Here is a 19,312-nt window from a genome sequence, read left to right as displayed (position 1 = left end):
ACCTATTCCCCTCAAGCCAGTTCTCCCCCACTTTTTCTTTGTGGTGAGTGGGGGTGTGGGTCTTGTGGGGTCCAATTGGTGCACCAAGCTTGCGTGTGTAGTTGGTATTGCCCGCCCTGCATATGGGGCGTGTTTCTGAGCAGTTAGGGATGGGGGGGGCAGCTTTAATAATCAAATCTCCCAGGTGTTCCTGGAGATTTAAAGCTGTTGCAATAGTCTAATCCTTCAGTTCAATCTTGCCATAGTTTGTCTCTGGTGCTGAACGACAAGTCCTTGGTATTGGCGTATGGTCCCTGGGACTTGCAAGTGTGGGTCCCTCTTCCAAGTCATGCACTCTTAGGTCCTCTGCTGAGGGACAACTGTGCTATGTCACAGGTGAGCGCCGTCCCCCAAGGGAGGTTCTGGGCTACAGGACTGTTTAGGGGCGTTCCCAGTCTGCTGAAAGGATGGTTGAATGGGATGTGTTAATTTCCCCCTTTTCACACAGCCCCACCTTCCCAGCTCTATGGCAATTAGCTGAGGGTGCGGGAAAGGCTATTGTCCACGCCCGATATTATGGTGTGTTGTTGGAAACACTTCCCATCACACTGGGTTGTTTCGGGTAGCTCTGGGCTGTGGCACTGGCACTGGCATTCCCAGCCTACTGGGAAAATGGCTGTAAGGGGATGCCCACCTTTTCTTGGGAAGTTGTGGTGTTTAGCGAATTTTCTCAGCCACTGGACTTATTGCCTTGTGTATCAGAGCTCTCTTAGCTCTGCTCTTGTCTGGGCCCAAACTGCAAGTATTTGAGGCTTTCTGTAATGGGCTTCTTAGAGAAATTGTTTTGGAAAAAGAGAAAAAAGATTAAAAAAAAAAAAAAAAGGTCCCCTCCTTACAGATCTAATGGACTATTGAAATGCTAAGAGACAAGGAGATTAGAGCCATTAAGGAACAATCAGGAAAGCAGAAAAACTGGCTCTTCAGACAAGGAAACTAGCCTTCTAGGTTTGCTTATGAGCCTGACTCTGCCTGAGCCCTGCCCTTCCCTGTTCTGTGTTCACCAGAACTCCAAAAAGTCTCTGCTTTTATTTTTGGGTTTTCCTTGCTGTTTTTGCTAGCACTATATCCTCTCCGCTGGGCTGACTGCTCCCAGATTCTCCAGTATCTGGTCTCAGTCTATCTATGTTTGGAGTTTGGATCAGCTGTCTGAGGTTTCAGTAAGAGCTGCAACTGCGGTTCTCCCTCCTCATTCCCAGCATCAATGGCCCCTCCTCCCATGGGACTGAGCCTGGCAGGGAGGGACACAGGTCCCCTGGTGCAAGAACTTACAGATTTCGCTGATCTCAGCTGTTCCATGTGTTCATAAGTGTTATATGAAGTATGCCCAAAGTCAAATTGCTCTCCAGTGTCCGGTCCATGCAGTTCCTGGCTTTCTACCTACTGCCCTGGAGGAGTAACTAAAATGTACACCTCCCCACTCTGCCATCTTGCCCCGCCCCTCACAAGATGGTTTAACATTAGAAAATCAAAGAATATAATAGACAACATTATCAAACAAAAGGGAAAAGACAACATGATCCTCTCAGTGGATGTAGAAAATGCTTCTGACAAAATACAGCATTTTTTTCTTGATAAAAATACTTAGTAAGAATAGAAGGAAACTCCTTCAACCTGATAAAGTGCATAATGACAAACCCAACCAAACATTATAGTAGTCGAAGAATGAAGCTTTCCCTCTAAAGTCTGGAATAAGACAAGGATGTCCGCTGTCACCACTTTTGTTCACCATTGTTCTAGAAGTTCTAGTCAGAGCAGTGGGGCAAGAAAAAGAAATAAAAGGCCTGAAAATTGGAAAGGAAGAAGTAAAACATTCACTGTTTGTAGATGACATGACCCTATACATAGAAAGACACAAAGAAAATACAAAAATGCTGTCTGATCTAATAAATGAATTCAGCAAAGTGGTAGGGTACAAGACCAACAGCTAAAATTCTTCATTGTTTCTATGCAAAACCATTGAATAATCAGAAGAAGTAATGAAGGAAAAAATTCCATTCACAATAGCAACTAAAATAATCAAATATCTAGGAATAAATCTAACCAAGATGTGAAGGGCTTGTACACAGAAAATAAGAAAACATTGCTAAAAGAATTCATGAAGGCCTAAATAAATGATAGAATATTAGAAGCAATATTAATAGATTGGAAGAAAAACAATCATTAAGATGAAATGAGTGCATGGATCTGTGATATTTTGTTCTCTCTCAAACAGAATTGGGATCCAGGTTCAAGTTGTCATAAAGACCAGGATCTGCTGCTGGGTTGTGGGGTCTACTGGGAGAATGGCAGGATACAGGTATGGAGGTGACCATGGAGGGCTTGGGGTCCAGGGTGCCCATCCTGGTACCTGAGGGTTCTCCATGTAGATCACATGTGGGGAGGTCCATATCATTTCTTCCTGGGGCACAAGGATGGTGCACACCTGAAGCTGGAACTCAGGAGGTGGAAGGTTGGCCATGTCTGCAGGGGACAACCTGAGGGGATGCTGTCCTCCCAGTTACACTCCATTGTCCTATGTAGGGCCTCTCCATAAGGACAAGGCAGGGGTTCAGTCCTTGGCTTCTGGTTGGCCTCATGTATAGCCCAATATAAGTCTGTCAAACTTACCAACATGTGGAGACATTATTACCAGCTCTTCTTTATGCCCCTCTTCCTGAGCCCCTGGGCAATTGATTTCCACAGCATGTGATTCTTTTTCTTCTGTCTGGGATACATCATACTTTCAGGGTATTCCCATTCCTGAATGAAACTCCTGATTTTTTCATCACTCCAAGGAATATTTAACTGACCTGAGGACTTTTCTGGTTCCTGATAGTCTTCTTCCACCTTTATATCCTGGACATTTCTAGTAATTTCAGGCTGAAGCATCACTTTCCCCATTTCTATCCTTGAGTTTGCTCCCAAGACTCTTTTCTCTGCAGCCATAGGGCCTAATCCAGGGCAGGCAGGGCTGGCACTTACAGTGTTGCAGAAATCCAGGTAGGTATGGAGGCCCCAAGTATGGAAACATCTTTCCTAAAATACTTTGAAATGCATCAGAGTTTAATTGTGTGTGACTTGTACAGAATATCAAGATTTTATTCCTTATTCTAGGTTCCATGTCAAATAAAACTAAATTAGATTGTTCACTTACACTTACTAGACAGGTTAAATTAGATAGTGTGCTACAGAGAATTTAAATTTTGAACAAAATAAACATCTCTTCTTTTGGTCTCACAGAAAAGTCAAAGTTTTAAAATACAGACAATATTATCTTTTACTCTGTACTCTGATTTAACTTAGTCTTAACCAGATCAGCCTTATTCACACTTCAATCAAAGTCTGATTTCTTTTTCAGCTTTTTAACAGTTGTTGTTTGGAGTAATGCTGACTCTCAGAGCTGGAGACCGCTAACTCTGAGTCTCAGGTGTCACACAGATATCTAAAGTGCTAGTGAACCACCAGGTTATAACAAAGAGCAAAACACCTCAGAATTTAGAAATAACAGTTCAAGCTTAAGAGTAAATGTAAGAGCTTACAATCTAAGCCCTAATTTTCTTATAACCAATTCTGAATGAAGCTATTTTCAAAAACATTTGACAGTTGTCTTATATTGACAAACCATAAGCGAAGGTTTTGATACCATGGGACTTTGAGAGTCTCTGAGAGCTTTGCTAAACTGACTTTCAGAATCCATTTGTTCTTTCTACTTTTCCTCAAGATTGGGAGTGATATGAATATTATAGATTCTAAATGGCAGGACTTTGCAAAACTCTTTAATTATAGTCCCAGAAAAACTGATGGCCCTGTCACTCAAGAGATAGGTTTGCATTCCCTAGGTTAGAAACACGAAATCAAGTAATATTTTCTCTATTATAGAGCAAGGAACAGCTTCAGTTCCTTATGAACAAGCAAACAGTGAGCAGGATTAAAACTCACATTGCAGGGGGTACTTGTATAAAATCCATTTGAAACATTGAAAGAGGGCCCGAGTTTGGGGCTTCTGCCCATGTTCAACCTTTCCTGTTTTACCAGGATTTTGCTGATGACAGAGACACCACCAGCAACAGTGGCCAAGTCTTCCTTATCATGGTGTGTAATTTCATCTAAAAATTTTACATTTCATGCTGAGAGTGCCAGAGATTATCCTCATGCAATTTGCATTTAGGTGTCTCCAAGCACGTTTTTTTCTGACTCTGGGTCTAAGTGGTGGTTCTCTAATAGCCTCTTTCAACTCTCCACAGATTTAGTCTTTTGGGGTTTCAAAAGAGGATCTTACTTAGCAAGGGATGCCTGTCAGGTGTAATGACCAGCAAGAGCATTTTGTTTAGCTTTTATGTTTTCCTTTGTTTGGATAATAAACCACCCCCTTAGGAAATATTAGAGCACTTAAAAGTTCTTAATCATATGACTGATTTTAATTGGATTTCTTGCTGAGGTCAAGAACCCTTGTTGTATCCAAAGGGTTGCAAATACATGGTCTGCCCTAAAAGCATATCTGCTGCCAGTGTGTATATTAACTCTCTTATCTCTAATTAACCCAAAGGTTATGGTGAGTGTAAAGAGTTCTGTCATCTGAGCAAATTTTGTTTTGGGAAAGGGGTCATATTCTGGATGTGAAGTGAGATCTGTTACAGTGTGTATCCCACCTGACATTTTTCCATTTGAGTCTTAATATATGATCCATCAAAAAGTGAGATGAAATCTAGATATTTTAATAAATCAATTTTGGGCATAGGTAGTACATGGACAAATGTTAGATAGTCATGAGTTTCACCTTCTCCAGGTAATGAAAGAAGAGTAGCAGTAGTATTACAACAATGAATGGAAATGTGTAAAGAAGATAGTAGTAGGATTTCATAGGAGGTAAGCCTACTTGCTGAGAAATAGTGTGCATTTCTAGTTAGCAACAACATTATACAGCATGAGACACCATTGAGTTTAAAGGAGTCCCTAAAACCAAGTTTTCAGAAGCCTCTGCTATCTTAACTGCTGCCCTATAGCCCTTAGTTGCCCTGTAGGTTTTGCCACTGGTCAAAGAGAGACTATAGTAAGTCATTGGCCTCTAGTGAGCCCTATGAAGTTGAGTCAGAACATTAAAGTCTTGTCCATATCTCTCTTATACAATTAGAAGGAAAGATTTATGGTAATTAGGAAAACTCAGAAAGTGATGCTGTAGAAGAACTCAACTCTGCCAATGTAGCACAAAAGCAGCTTTAGACAATATGTAAACAAACAAATATGAATATATTCCAATAACACTTCACAAAACAGGTAGCTGGCCCATGTAGTTTAATGACCTCTGTTCTAGAATGACAAGTAGTTTACTTTAACCAGAGAACTTAGTCCCTTAACATTTATTGTGTTTATTGATATATTTGGAGTTATTTCTACCATATTATTTTGTGCTTTGTAATTGTTATTGTTCTACATTTTATAACAATCCTTTTCTCTTGAGTAAATGGAGTTTTTCCTTTTTTTAAAAATTTTAATTCAATCTTTCTCCCCCTTTTAAAAACTTTTTGTGGTTTTCCTAAAAATTCTAATGAGCATGTTTCACTTAAAAAATTCTAAAGTTTGTTAACCACTAAAATTAGCTAGCCACTATTTTATATGCCCATTAAAAAATTAGTTCTCTATATTTTAACCATACAATTTAGGTATTATTGTTATCGTTGTTGCCTTATACAACAATATAGCTACTATTAGTTTAGATTTTCTCCCATATTTTCCATTTATTTTGCTCATCATTAGTTCTTGAACCCAAGACTTTCTTTTTGGAGTTATTTACTTCTTCCTGGAGCAGGTTCTTAGAAGTTTAGAAGCCAATTATTAGTCTACTTTCTTCAGGAAAAAAAATTTCTCTAGGCAATCTGTCTTTTTTCTCTGGCTCCTTTTAAGATCTGTTCTTTGTTGTTCTGTAGTATTTAGGTGTGCATGTATTTATTTAACCTTTTTAGGATTCACAAGGATTCTGGATCTGAGGATTTGTCCCTTTCATTAATTTGTAAAGTTTTCAGCTCCTGTATCTATGAATGTTGCCTCATTCTTATATTCTCTATTATTTCCTTATGAGGTTCTTGTTAGAGATATTAGATACTCTCCCTCTGTCCTTAATATCTCTTAAATTCTCTTTCACATTTTCCAGCTCTTTATTACTTTCTTCATTTTGAATAATTTCCTCAGAGTTGTTTTTGAATTTAGTAATTCTCTCTTCATCCATATCCCATCTTCTGTTTACTCTCTTTACTGATTTTCTACATTCAATCATTACATTTTAAATTTATAGATGCTATGTTTATGAATTATGCCTGGGTTTTTAAATGTCTTATTCCTTGTTCATACTTGATATGCTATCATTTTATACTTAAATATATTCATCCTACTTATGTTATTTATTTCTATATTTATAATTATTGTGAATCTGGTTTGGTTGTTTGTATTTGGCTGAACATCGGTGTTGATTTGTTTCCTCTGTGTGTATGGTTCTTGAGCTTATGTTTATATTTACTTTGTGTAAATTTTTGGAGGCCTGGCTTTAAGGTGCATTGCTCTAGGATTTGCTTTTGTTTCTGTCAGGCACTTGAGGGTGTTTTAAACTAAATTCTTACATTGGGGATTTTCACACTCAAAGATAGTATGAATTTGTCTTTGTGTGCATGAGCAGTTTGTGAGTAGAAATTCCCAGAGGAAGAATTTTTTCTCTTCTTCCAGAGCCAAGGTGAGATAGAAATGCTCCTTCTGTGGGGGCTCTTTCCTATTCCTAATCACAGAGGGTCTCATATGGTTTCTCACTTTAGGTCCTGGGCTTTTTTTCCAGTGGCCCTGCTTGCACACAGACCAAAATATGGAAAGATCTAGTCTACCAGTGATCAGCAGAATCTCCAGTGCAGCTGTTAGCTATTGTACTTAGCTATCTCACTGGATTCAAGCTTGCACTTCATTTTTGGCCTCTAAGGAGTTTCTCTTTACATGTGCACCCATGAATTTAAAGAGATTTAAAAAATATATTATCCAGAACTTTTAGGCCTCTGATCCACGGATTTTTCACAAGGTATCCACTCTACTAAATTGCCCAAGACAGAAGTGCTCTCCTGTTCTTTTGACATTGTGGGTCTATACTTTAAAAAAAAATTCTCTTTACTATTAATTCAGTGGAGTTTTGAGAAAAGGAAAGATTGACAAAAACCTTTATTGTAGAAGATAATTTAATGGTCATATTGGGGCCTTTTTTGGTCCTGAAGTACAGGAGTGATGATGTCATAAACACAGCATTGACTTTAAATTTGTAGCTGCATCCTGAAATTAGGTGTGACTCTTCTGTCCCTCTCTTTTGTTATCAAATAGTGCTAAATCAGATGGGTTTGGCAGCTGAGTATATGTGTCTGAGGGTGTGTTCCTGTGTCATTTCACCCATTTAAGCTATTTCTGATAGCTTCAATTGAGACGTTGTGTTCATTTTTGTAACACAGTTATAAACGTTGGGATTTTTACCTCTAGATATAATTTCCATAGTGTTAGCTCTTCATTACCTTTATAAAGGTGTGATAATGACCCTTTCTTGAGGAAGAAGAGAAATTGCAGAGAAAATGCTTAAGAGCTATCCTCTTATAATCTTATTGAGGTAAAAATCTATGTTTTGTAGCAGAGGACAATAGATAATTAACTTGATAAAAATAAATCTTCTTTTACTTTGATGAGACATGTTTATAATTAATTTTATGCCTGAGATTGACTGACTCAGCAACAGATTCTTAATTAAAAAGGTAAAATGAAAACTTCATTTATCTGGATAGAAATCAATAAAGCATGATTTATGAACATGGGATCTGGGCTTCAAAACCTTGCCCTTGAAGGGTTTAAGAAATGCTATTCTTAGTGGATGACTATTTCCAGTTGACTTTTCAGAGCAACAAGGAAGTTGTGGGCTGGCTAATCATAGTCTTAGTTCAAATTTCCAATTTTTTCTTCTTAAGGGAAGTAGCTAATCTTTTTAATAAAATGAACAAACACTTCCATAGAGAGAGGAGGCATGGAAGAAACACAACAACAAAAGTTTTGCGCCCACAAGACAAAATAATGTGATTGTGATTGGTATAAATTGTTGGGCATCTATTTAGGTAAAGATTATTTTAAGTAGCAAATGGCTGGATTTCTTTTTATTAAACTGAATTGAAATTTTGCTTAGATTACGTGTATTTTAGGCTCTTCCTCCTTTTTTTTTGTTTCTTGCATAAATAAGCAAAACATTTTCTATCTGGCATTCCACCAGGAAAATCTCCCTTTAAAAAGAAATTGTAGGACTTATTTTTCATAAAAATAAGCTTTAAGTACATCTTTTTCATTCCCAGTTCAAATGCTTTAATTGTTCATTTTTGTTATTGACTAATGATGGAGTGCATATACGTAAGAAGCCCTGGGCAGTGCCGATGAGGCTATTTATTCTTTTCCATGTGCCAAAAAGAAAACCCAACTTGATTCATTTCCTGTGTTGTCTCTCCATGAATTTGGAATGCCTTCTTTGCTTATTCTTGTCACTCCTGCAAGGACTATCTCACAATCTACTTCCTTCTGGAACAGCTTGTTAGCTCGGTAGAATTCTTGTGACTATTTTATACATTTTGTAAAATACTCCCATTGATTGGTATCTGTTTTATATTGTTGTCAAATACTCCCATTGATTGGTATCTATTTTATATTGGTATCATCAACTTGTCCTTAGGCAAGCCTATATCTTATTCTTAGTTTGGATTCCCCCTCTACCACAAGGGCCCTGTCTTTGTCTCCCCTCCAAAAAAAGCAGAGCCCTAGGCAAAGGCTGTTGAGCATTTTTTGTAACTGAAGCTTTAGAAAAGAGTGAGAGATCAGGGGGATTTAACAGGGAAAGAGGGAAAACTATACAAGGGTATTGTGCTGTCCATTCCTGTGGGTGCCTGGTGCTCAATCTCGATTGAATATTCTGAGAAACCTTTTAAATGTGTCTCAGAACTGTTTGCATGGGGAACAAATTGGGGAACCATTTATCCATTGGCTTCTGCTTCCTATTGGTTAAGCCTGACCATCAAGCAGTAACTCCCAAGAGGAAGGAATCCAATAAAATTTTATTTCTTTGTGGACTTAATAGAACTCAGCTAAATTCTGAGCACATAGTATGCATTTAGTGACTACTTCCTGAATAAGAAGCTTTGGTTATAGTCTTGAAAATAGAAATAACACAAATAGCATATTATCATTCCCATTTCCCAAAATTTGCTAAAGGGACAAATAGGCTGTATTTTATTTTATGAAGTTTTTAAGTAAAACATTGTTCTGCTGATGTTATTTCTAGTGCCCAACATTCTTACTACAGAATTTACACGTCAATATCTATGGAGCTCAAACCCAGTGATTATAAAAAAGTATACTGCATGCTTCCCCCCGTCCCTTCAGAAATGTGCCACATGGATATGTTTTCACCTCATATCTCCTAAAACCTTTTTATTGTGAAATAAGTTTAGACTTAACAGAAAAGACTTGCAAAAATAGTACGGGGAGTTCCTATATACTCTTTCACCAAGCTTTCTCTCATGTTAACATTTATTGGACAGAAAAAATATTGAAGCCAGGAAATTGACATTGACACAATATTATTACAAACCTTATTCATATTTCAGCAATTTTCCCACTAATGTCCTTCTTCTGGTGTGGGACCCAATGCAGGATCACACATTGCATTTAATTGACATGCCTCCTTAATCTCTCCAGTCTATGACAATTTCTCAGTCTTTCATTGTCTTTTACGACCTTTATACTTTTGAAGAGTATTGATCAGTTATTTTGCAGAATAGCCCTCCATTTAGGTTTGTTGGATGTTTCCTCATGATTAGCGTGAGGTCGTATTTTTTTTTTAGAAGAATACCCCAGAAGTTTTGTTGTGTCCTGCTCTGTGAATCACATCTGGGTATATGATGTCGACATATCTTATTTTTGGTGATGTTAACTTTGTTCACTTGATGAAGGTGGTGTATAGCTGGTTTTTGCTAAATGAAAGTGACTGTTTTTCCCCTTATAATTAATAAGTATCTTGTAGGGAGATACTTTGAGACTATGGACATATCCTGTTTGTCATAATACTTTTGCTCATTAATTTTATTGTCCATCAGTTGTTGTTCTCTGCAGTAGTTATTAGGTATGGTGTTTACTTAATGGGTGAATTTCTATTTCCATCACTCCTTCCACATTTATTAATTGAAATGCTTGTTTTATCAATTTGGACTCACAGTTATAATCCATTACTATCATTATGTATTTTGTTGCTCAAATTTTGGTCCCAATCTTAGCTGTTGGAAATTCCTTCCAGTTGGCCCTTATGTCCTTTCAACATGCCTACATCATGTTTTGGGCAATTCCTTACTTTCTGGCACCAGAAGATCCTCGACTTGTCTTGTATTTTCCCTTTCCCAGCCCTGGAGTCAACCATTTCTCCAAGGAGCTCTGGTTCCTTTTATTGGAAAGTGCTGCTTAGAAACTAAGACCTTGGGGCTAGGTGTGCTCATTGTTAATGGAGCTAGATGTGCTCATTGTTTCTAGGCCCTCTCAAAGGATAGAGCTGAAAAAAAATGTATATATGTATATATTAACCCATGTATGCATGCATACACATGTACATCTTTGTTTATTTTTATTTCTATCCATCAATATATATATTAAAAACTGTGAGTTCATTCTGGTACCTCTAAATCCAATCCAATCCAATAAGGTTCATTCTAGCACCTCATTGCCCTTTGCTTATTTGTAATGTTTTTCTCTGATGGTGAGAAATCTGACTCCCATTATCCATAGGATCTTTGCTAATTTGTTCAGTCCCAGTGTTCACATAAAGTAGTTTCGGAATTGCTAACCTATACCCCTGTGAAAAATAAATTTACTAAGTAGAGTATAATATTTGTGCACAGATCTTTTCATTTTATTTCTTTTACAATAGATAGTCAATATACTGTTACTTAGGTTAGCTCTTTTCTTCTTCCCTACCTCCTTTATGGGTTTATATTATTCATTTGTAATAGAGTAAGTCCATTTGTTACTGTTTGCTTTCCATTTTGTTTCCCCCCACAACCGGGTTTATTTTAATTATTTATTTTTGGGGGGAGAGATATGTGAAACATTACATAGCTTTAAGGGTCATAGTTATTATAAAAAGTTATCCTCAGAAAAGTTTTTCTCTCCTATCATGTCTCCTACCCTGTTTCTCTTACCGTTTCCACTGGCTCCCTGTAGGAAACCAATCTCATTAATTTATAGTTTATCCTTTCGTTATTTCTGTTTCACAGATATATGTATATAGATATTCTTATATTCCCTTCTGTCTTACATGAGGGGTACCATACTGTAGATTCTCTTTTGCATTTTTTTTTCATGCAATATATCCTGGAAATCAGACTACATAAGTTCATAGAGCTCATGATTCTTTTTATACCTGCATAGGTACTCCATTGTGAAGATGAACCAGTATTTTGCAATCACAAACAATGCTGCAATGAATAATCTTGTGCATATGAATTTTCATGTTGCTGGAGGTTTATCTTCAGGGTAGATTATTGGAAGTTGGATTTCTTGGATCAAAAAATGAATATATAATTTTTTTAAGTGTTACCAAATTTTCCTCCAGAAGGATGTGCCAATCTTCATTCCCACCAAAAATGTACAAGACTGCCTGTTTCCCTAAATACTTTTAAATTTTTGCCAGACTGATAGGTAAAGAATGGTCTCTTAGTGTTTTAATTTGCATTTCTCTAATTATAATTTTTTTCATATACTTAAATGCGGTTGATAGCACAGGAGAAACATGTTTCTCAGTGTGAAGGTGATTTTGTTACATGTATACAAGCAAGGAACTAAAGCAATCTTCCCAAAACCAGTTCAAAGTGGGGATGTGGGTTAGGGTTTTTATAGGTAAAAGAAAGGGGATAGAAGTCAAAAACTAATGTCCATGTGATTCATTCTTGTCAGGTCAGTGATGATGTTGGATCTTTGTGAGGAGGGCACGAGCAAGTTCTCAATCCTGTGTTGTCTGAAGCACATCTTGTTACACTTTCAGTGATTAGATTTAGATATGGATGTGCAAGCTCTTACGTGCAGGGTTTTCATGACTCTTTTCTTAGCTGATCCTCTTCTTTGTCTTTTGAGGAGGAAGTCACTGATTCACTGGGCTACAGGGCGTTCTCAATGCTACCCTGATCTGTTATCTTATTCCTGTAAGCAGTACTAAGAAAGTCTAGTTAATGTCCTGGGAACTAAGTACAAAGAGTAGACTGCTAAGCTCAGCTAGGGTAAGCATATTTTCTAGCTATCACCATTTTATATATTTTTTTGTGAATTATCTGTTGATAGCTTTTTTTCCCATTTTTCTATTGAGTTTTTGGTCCTTTCTACCTTGATTTTGTTTTTTATTAGAGAATGTGTGGGTTTACAGAAAAATCATGCATAAAATACCCTATTAACACCATCCCATGAATTTTTTTATATAATTTTTATTCTAGTGACATATATGCAACCTAAAATTTCCCCTTTTAATCACATTCACTTATATAATTCCATGCTGTTAATTATGTTCATGCTGTGTGCTCTTTGCCGTCCATTACCAAGACTCTTCCATCATCCCAGATAGACCCCACCCCATCCCCTCTAACCTGTATTCTAGATTCTTACTCTATGAGTTTGCTTATTCTAATTATTTCATATCAGTGAGATCATACAATGTTTATTCTTTTGTGTTTGGTTTATATTACTCAACATGATGTCTTCAAGGTTCATCCATGTTCTTGCATGTATCAGAATTTCATTTTTACAGCTGAATAATAATTCATTGTGTGTGTATATATACCGCATTTTGTTTATCCATTCATCAGTTAGTGGACATTAAGTTGTTTCCATATTTTGGCAATTGTGAATAATGCCGCTCTGAACATCAGTGTGCAATTATCTCTGAGTCCCTGCTTTCAATTATTTGGGGGTATATATCTAGAAGTGGGCTTGCCAGGTCATATGGTAAATTTATACTAAACTTTCTGAGGAACTGCCAAATAGTTTTCCACAGTGGCTGCACCATTTTACATTCCCATTCCACATCCTCTCCAACACTTGTAATTTTTAATTTTTTTAATAGTAGCCATTGTAGTGGGTATAAAATAGTATCTCATTGTGATTTCAATTTGCATTTCCCTAATGGTTAATGATGTTGAGCATCTTTTCATGTGCTTTTTGGCCAGTCATATATCTTTTTCGGGGAAATATCTACTCAAGTTGTTTGTCCATTTTTTAATTAGGTTGTCTTTTTGTTGTTGATTGTAGGATTTCTTTTCTGGATATTAAACTCTTATTGGTATGTGATTTCCAAATATTTTCTCCCAGTTGTGTAGGTTATCATTTTGCTTTTATGATAAAGTCTAACACACAAAAGTTTTTAATTTCGATGAGGTCCCTTTTATCTATTTTTGTTGTTTGTGCTTTGAGAGTTAAGTTTAAGAAACCATTGCCTAACACAGGTCCTGAAGATGCTTCCCTATGTTTTTTTCTAGGAATTTTATAGTCCTATATTTAGGCCTTTGATCCATGTTAAGTTGATTTTTGTATATGGTGTGAATTAGGGGTCCACCTTCATTCTTTTGCATATGGAGACCCAGTTTTCCCAGCACCATTTATGGAAGAGACTATTTTCTCCCAAGTGAGTGGTTTTTGTTCCCTTGTCAAAATTCAGTTGGTCATAAATATGAGGGTTGATTTCTGCACTCTCAGTTTGATTCCATTGGTCCGTATATCTGTCCTTGTGCCTGTACCATGCTGTTTTGATTACTGTGGCATTGTAATATACAAGTTTTAAGATTGAGAAGTATGATCCTTGGCTTTTCCAATTCTGCAAAGAAGGTGGTGGAATTATGATTGGGATTGTGTTGATCCTCTAAATGGCTTTAGGTAGAACTGACATCTTAACAATATTTAGTCTTCTGATGCAAGAACACAGAATGTCCTTCCATTTATTTAGGTCTTCTTTTAGCAATATTTTGTAGGTTTCTATTTACAAGTCCTTTACATCCTTGGTTAGATTTTTTTCCTTTATATTTGACTCTTTTAGTTCCTATTGTAAATGGAATTTTTTCTTGATTCCTTCTTCCAGTTGTTCATGGCTTGTGTATATAAACATTACTGATTTTGGGTAGTTGATCTTGTATCCTGCTACTTTGATGAATTCATTTATTAGCTCTAGGACCTTCTTGTGGATTTTTCAGGATTTTCCATATATAGGATCATGTCATTGGCAAATAGGGATAGTTATACTTCTTCTTTTCCAGTTTGGATGCTTTTTATTTCTTTCTCTTGCCTCATTGCTCTAGCTAGAACTTCTAGCACATTGTTGAATAACAGTGAGCATCCTTGACCTGTTTCTCATCATAGAGGAAAGCTTTTAGTCTTTCATCGAGTATGATGTTAGCTATGGGTCTTTCTCCCTTGATTTTTTTTTTAATTTTAAAATTTCTTTATTTTTCAAATAAAGATATTTCCAAACAAAGCAAAGCAATAGGAAAAACAAATATCCTAAAATAACTTCATTCTTCCTTGATTTTTTTTAAATTTTTATTTTGAAATAATTTCAAACATATAGGACAGTTGCAAATACAATACAAACCCCATACAGAGAACTCCAACACCCCCCCACCCCTAGATATCCATATCTACCAATTTTACATTTTGCTACCCTTGCAGTACCTTTCTTTCTCTTTCCTTCCTTCCTTCCTTCCTCCCTCCCTCCCTCCCCACCCCTTTCTTTCAACTGTATCTATTATCTCTCTATCAATTATCTATCTACCCATTTATCATCTTCTGAAATTTGAGAGCAGGTTGCATATATCATACTCCTTGAACTCATAATATTTCCATGTACATTTGCTACAAATAAGGATATTCACTTATGTCATTAACTTAACTGCAGTTAATTCAAGAAAATTAATATGGATATAAAGCTTAAATCCTATGTTCCAATTTTTCCTTATGCCCCCTTTGAGCTTTTCTCCTCCATTCTTAGATCCACTCCAGTATCATATATTGCATTGATTGTCATTAACTCTTTTTTTTAAATTCAGTTTTATTGAAACATATTCACATACCATACAATCATCCATGGTATACAATCAACTGTTCACAGTATGATCATATAGTTATGCATTCATCATCACAATCTATTTCTGAACATTTTCCTTACATCGGAAAGAATCTGAATAAGAATAAAAAATAAAAGTAAAAAAAGGACACCCAAACCATCCTCCCATTCCACCATATTTGTCATTTAGTTTTTGTCCCCACTTTTCTACCCATCCACCCACATACTAGACAAAGGGAGTGTGATCCACAAGGCCTTCACAATCACACTGTAACCCCTTGTAATCTACATTATTATATAGTTGTCTTCAGGAGTCCAGACTACTGGGTTGGAGTTTGGTAGTTTCAGGTATTTACTTCTAGCTATTCCAATACATTAAAACCTAAGAGGTGTTATCTAGATAGTGCATAAGAATGTCCAGCAGAGTGACCTCTTGACTCCACTTGAAATCTCTCAGCCACTGAAAGTATTTCATCTCATATTGCATCCCCCTTTTGGTCAAGAAGATATTCTCAATCCCACGATGCCGGGTCCAGATTCATCCCTGGGAGTCATATCCTGTGTTGCCAGGGAGATTTACACCCCTGGGAGTTGGGTCCCATGTAGGGGGGCAGCCAGTGAGTTCACCTGCCAAGGTGGCTCAGTTAGAGAAAGAGAGGGCCACATCTGAGCAACAAAGAGGTACTCAGAGGGAGACTCTTAGGCACAATTATATGCAAGTTTAGCCTGTCCTTTGCAGTAACGAGCCCCACAAGGGCAAGTCCCATGATAGAGGGCTCGGCACATCAAACCACCAGTCCCAGTGTTTGTGATAACATCAACACCAGTGCAGGTAAGGAGGTCCAACACTTCTGCACCTTCCCCCAGCTCCTCGTGGGGGGGAGGGGGGGCGGCTGTAAATATATTTTTTATTCTCTGCCCAAATTACTTTGGGATGTGTCACTATTTCACTCTAACCTATACCAACCCACCGTATCTCACTTCCTATTCAAAGCTCCATGCAGTCGTGGTGTTTGAACTACCGACTGTAGAGTTATACTGTTTAGAAAATATAGATCCTGCACCAAATAGACATCTCTTCCCTTGGTCTCATATGGAAGTTGAAGTTTTAAAACACAGTCAGTTACGACCTTTACCCTTTGGCCTGGTTTGCCCTAGTCTTAACCTGATCTGTTTCATTCATATCACTAATTGAAGTCTGGGCTCTTTGACAGCTTTTTTTTAACAGTTGCTGTATGCACTAATACTGACATTCATATCTGCCGAGCTCTGGCTCCGAGTTTCAGGTGTCTCAGAGATACGCATTGTTCCAGTGACCAATCAGGTCATACACTAAGGGATCAGCATCTCAAAGTTTAGAGATAGGCATTAAAATTCAGGGATAGAGTTAACTGCTGTAAGAGCTTACAATCTAGGGACCATTACAACAATCAAGTCCACGTTAGGCTATTTTCTAAGATTCAATTCTGAGTTTACACATTGTAGTTAGTCCATATTGGTGAGGCATTAGAGTGTATGACTTTATTTCTGGTGTACTTCACTCAAATACTGTAAACAGGACCCATTCACCTTGTTGTGTGTCTCACAGCTTCACTCCTTCTCGTAGTTGCTCAAAATTCCATTGTATGCATACACCACAGTTCACCATTCTGTTCCTCAGTCAGTGTACCCTTAGGCCACCTCCACCCATTGCAAATCATGATTGCTTCCTCCATGAACACTAGTTTGCAAATGTCCATTCATGTCTCTGCTCTCAGATCTTGAAATGTGATTGTCATTAACTCTTAATTAACTCTTTTTTTTAAATTAACTATATAAAAATTTTTTTTAAAAAGATATACAATAAAAAAACATTTCAAACAAACCATAACAAGGGAGCAAGAAAAAGACAACTAACCTAAAATAACTACTTTACTTCCAACATGTTCCTACTCTACCCCAAGAAAATAAGCTAATAGAGCAACATTTCTCTGAACTTGTTCCTACCATATCCATCAGAAATTAACAGACCATAGTCATTCCTGGGCATTCCCAGAACGTTAAATTTACCCACGATAGCTTATCTGTTCTTATTGGGTTATCGTTCCCCCTTCATTAATTGCTCTCTATTGCTAGTTCCCCTACATTCTGTATTATAAACCATTTATTTTAGGAGTGTGTTGTTTAACCTCCAGATGTTTTCTAAGTCTCTGATGGTTATTGACTTGTAATTGTATTCCATTGTGATCAGAGAATGTGCTTTGAATAATTTAAATTTTTTAAATTTATTGAGGCTTGTTTTATGTCCCAGCATATGGTCTATTCTAGAGAAAGTTCTGTGATCACTAGAGAAGAATGTGTAACCTGGTGATTTGGGATGTGATGTTCTATATACGTCTGTTAAACCCAATTCATTTATCAGATTGTTTAGGTTTTCAATTTCCTTATTGGTCTTCTGTCTGGTTTATCTGTCTACAGGAGAGAGTGATGTGTTGAAGTCTCCCATCATTATTGTGGAAATATCCATTGCTTCCTTTAGTTTTGTCAGTGTTTGTCTCATGTATTTTGTGGCACCTTGATTGGGTGCATAAACATTTATGATCATTATTTCTTCTTGTTGAATTGCCCCTTTTATTAGTATGTAGTGGCTTTTCTTTGTCTCTCCTAACATCCTTGCATTTAAAGTGTATTTTATCTGTAGCTTGCATGAAATATTTTTTCCATCCTTTCACTTCCAATTTCTTTGTGTTCCTGTGTCTAAGATGAGTCTCTTGTATGCAACATATTGATGGTTCATATTTTTTGATCCCTTCTGCCAATCTGTATCTTTTAATTGGGGAGTTTAATCCATTTACATTCAATGTTATTACTGTGAAGGCGTTTCTTGAATCAGTCATCCTATCCTTTGGTTTATGTTTGTCAGATATATTTTTCCCCTCTCTCTCTTAACGTCCTTTATTGAACCAATATTGAATCTCTTTAGTACTGAACCTTTCTCCATATCTCTCTCTCCTTTCTTTGTTTCTCTGTTGGTAGGGCTCCCTTTAGTATCTGAAGTAGGGCAGGCCTTTTATCAGCAAAATCTCTCAGCATTGGTTTGTCTGTGAAAAATTTAAGCTCTCTCTCAAATTTGAAGGAGAGCTTTGCTGGATAAAGTATTCTTGGTTGGACATTGTTTCTCTCAGAATTTAAAATATGTCATGCCACTGCCTTCTCACCTCCATGGTGGCCGCTGAGTAGTCACTACTTAGTCTTATGTTGTTTCCTTTATAAGTGGTGAATTGCTTTTCTCTTGCTGCTTTCAGAACTTGCTCCTTCTCTTCAGTATTTGACAGTCTGATCAGAATATGTCTTGGAGTGAGTTTGGATTTATTCTTCTTGGAGTTCGCTGGGCATTTATGCTTTGTGTATTTATATTGTGCAGAAGGTTTGGGAAGTTTTCCCCAACAATTTCTTTGAATACACTTTCTAGACCTTTACCCTTCTCTTCCCCTTCTGGGACACCAATGAGTCTTGTGTTTGGGCTTTTTTTTTTTTTTTTTATCTCTCATATCTCTGAGGTCCATTTTGATTTTTTGGATTTTTTTCCCCATTCTTTCTTTTGTTCTTTCTTTTTCTGTTCTGTGGTCCTTGAGGTTGCTGATTCATTGTTCAGCTTCCACTAGTTTTGTACTGTGAGTATCCAGAATCTTTTTAATTTGGTCAACAGTTTCTTTTATTTCCATAAGATCATCTATTTTTTATTTACTCTTGCAATTTCTTCCTTATGCTCTTTTGGGGTCTTCTTCATGTCCTTTTTATCCTGTACCATGCTCTTCTTTGTGTTGTTTATATCCTGTGCCATGCTCTCGTTGTTTGTCTTTAGCTCTTTGATTAATTGCTCCAAGTACTGTGTCTCCTCTGTTCTTTTGATTTGGGTGTTTGGGTTTGGGTTCTCCATATCATCTGGTTTTATCATATGCTTTAAAATTTTCTGTTGTTTTTGGCCCCTTGGCATTTGCTTTACTTGATAGGGTTCTTTTAGGATATGTAGGATTATTCAAAGACTAATCTCTAATTTGTCATATCTACAGCTTGGTGGTGTACACTTTCTCTAATTAACCAGCAGATGGCATCCACGAGTCACCTATTCCCCTCAAGTCAGTTCTCCCCAACTTTGTCTTTGTGGTGTGTGGGGGTCTG

Source organism: Choloepus didactylus, chromosome 4, assembly GCF_015220235.1.
Source record: "Choloepus didactylus isolate mChoDid1 chromosome 4, mChoDid1.pri, whole genome shotgun sequence".
NCBI classification, from domain to species: domain Eukaryota; kingdom Metazoa; phylum Chordata; class Mammalia; order Pilosa; family Megalonychidae; genus Choloepus; species Choloepus didactylus.
Note: the sequence above shows the minus strand (reverse complement) of the source record.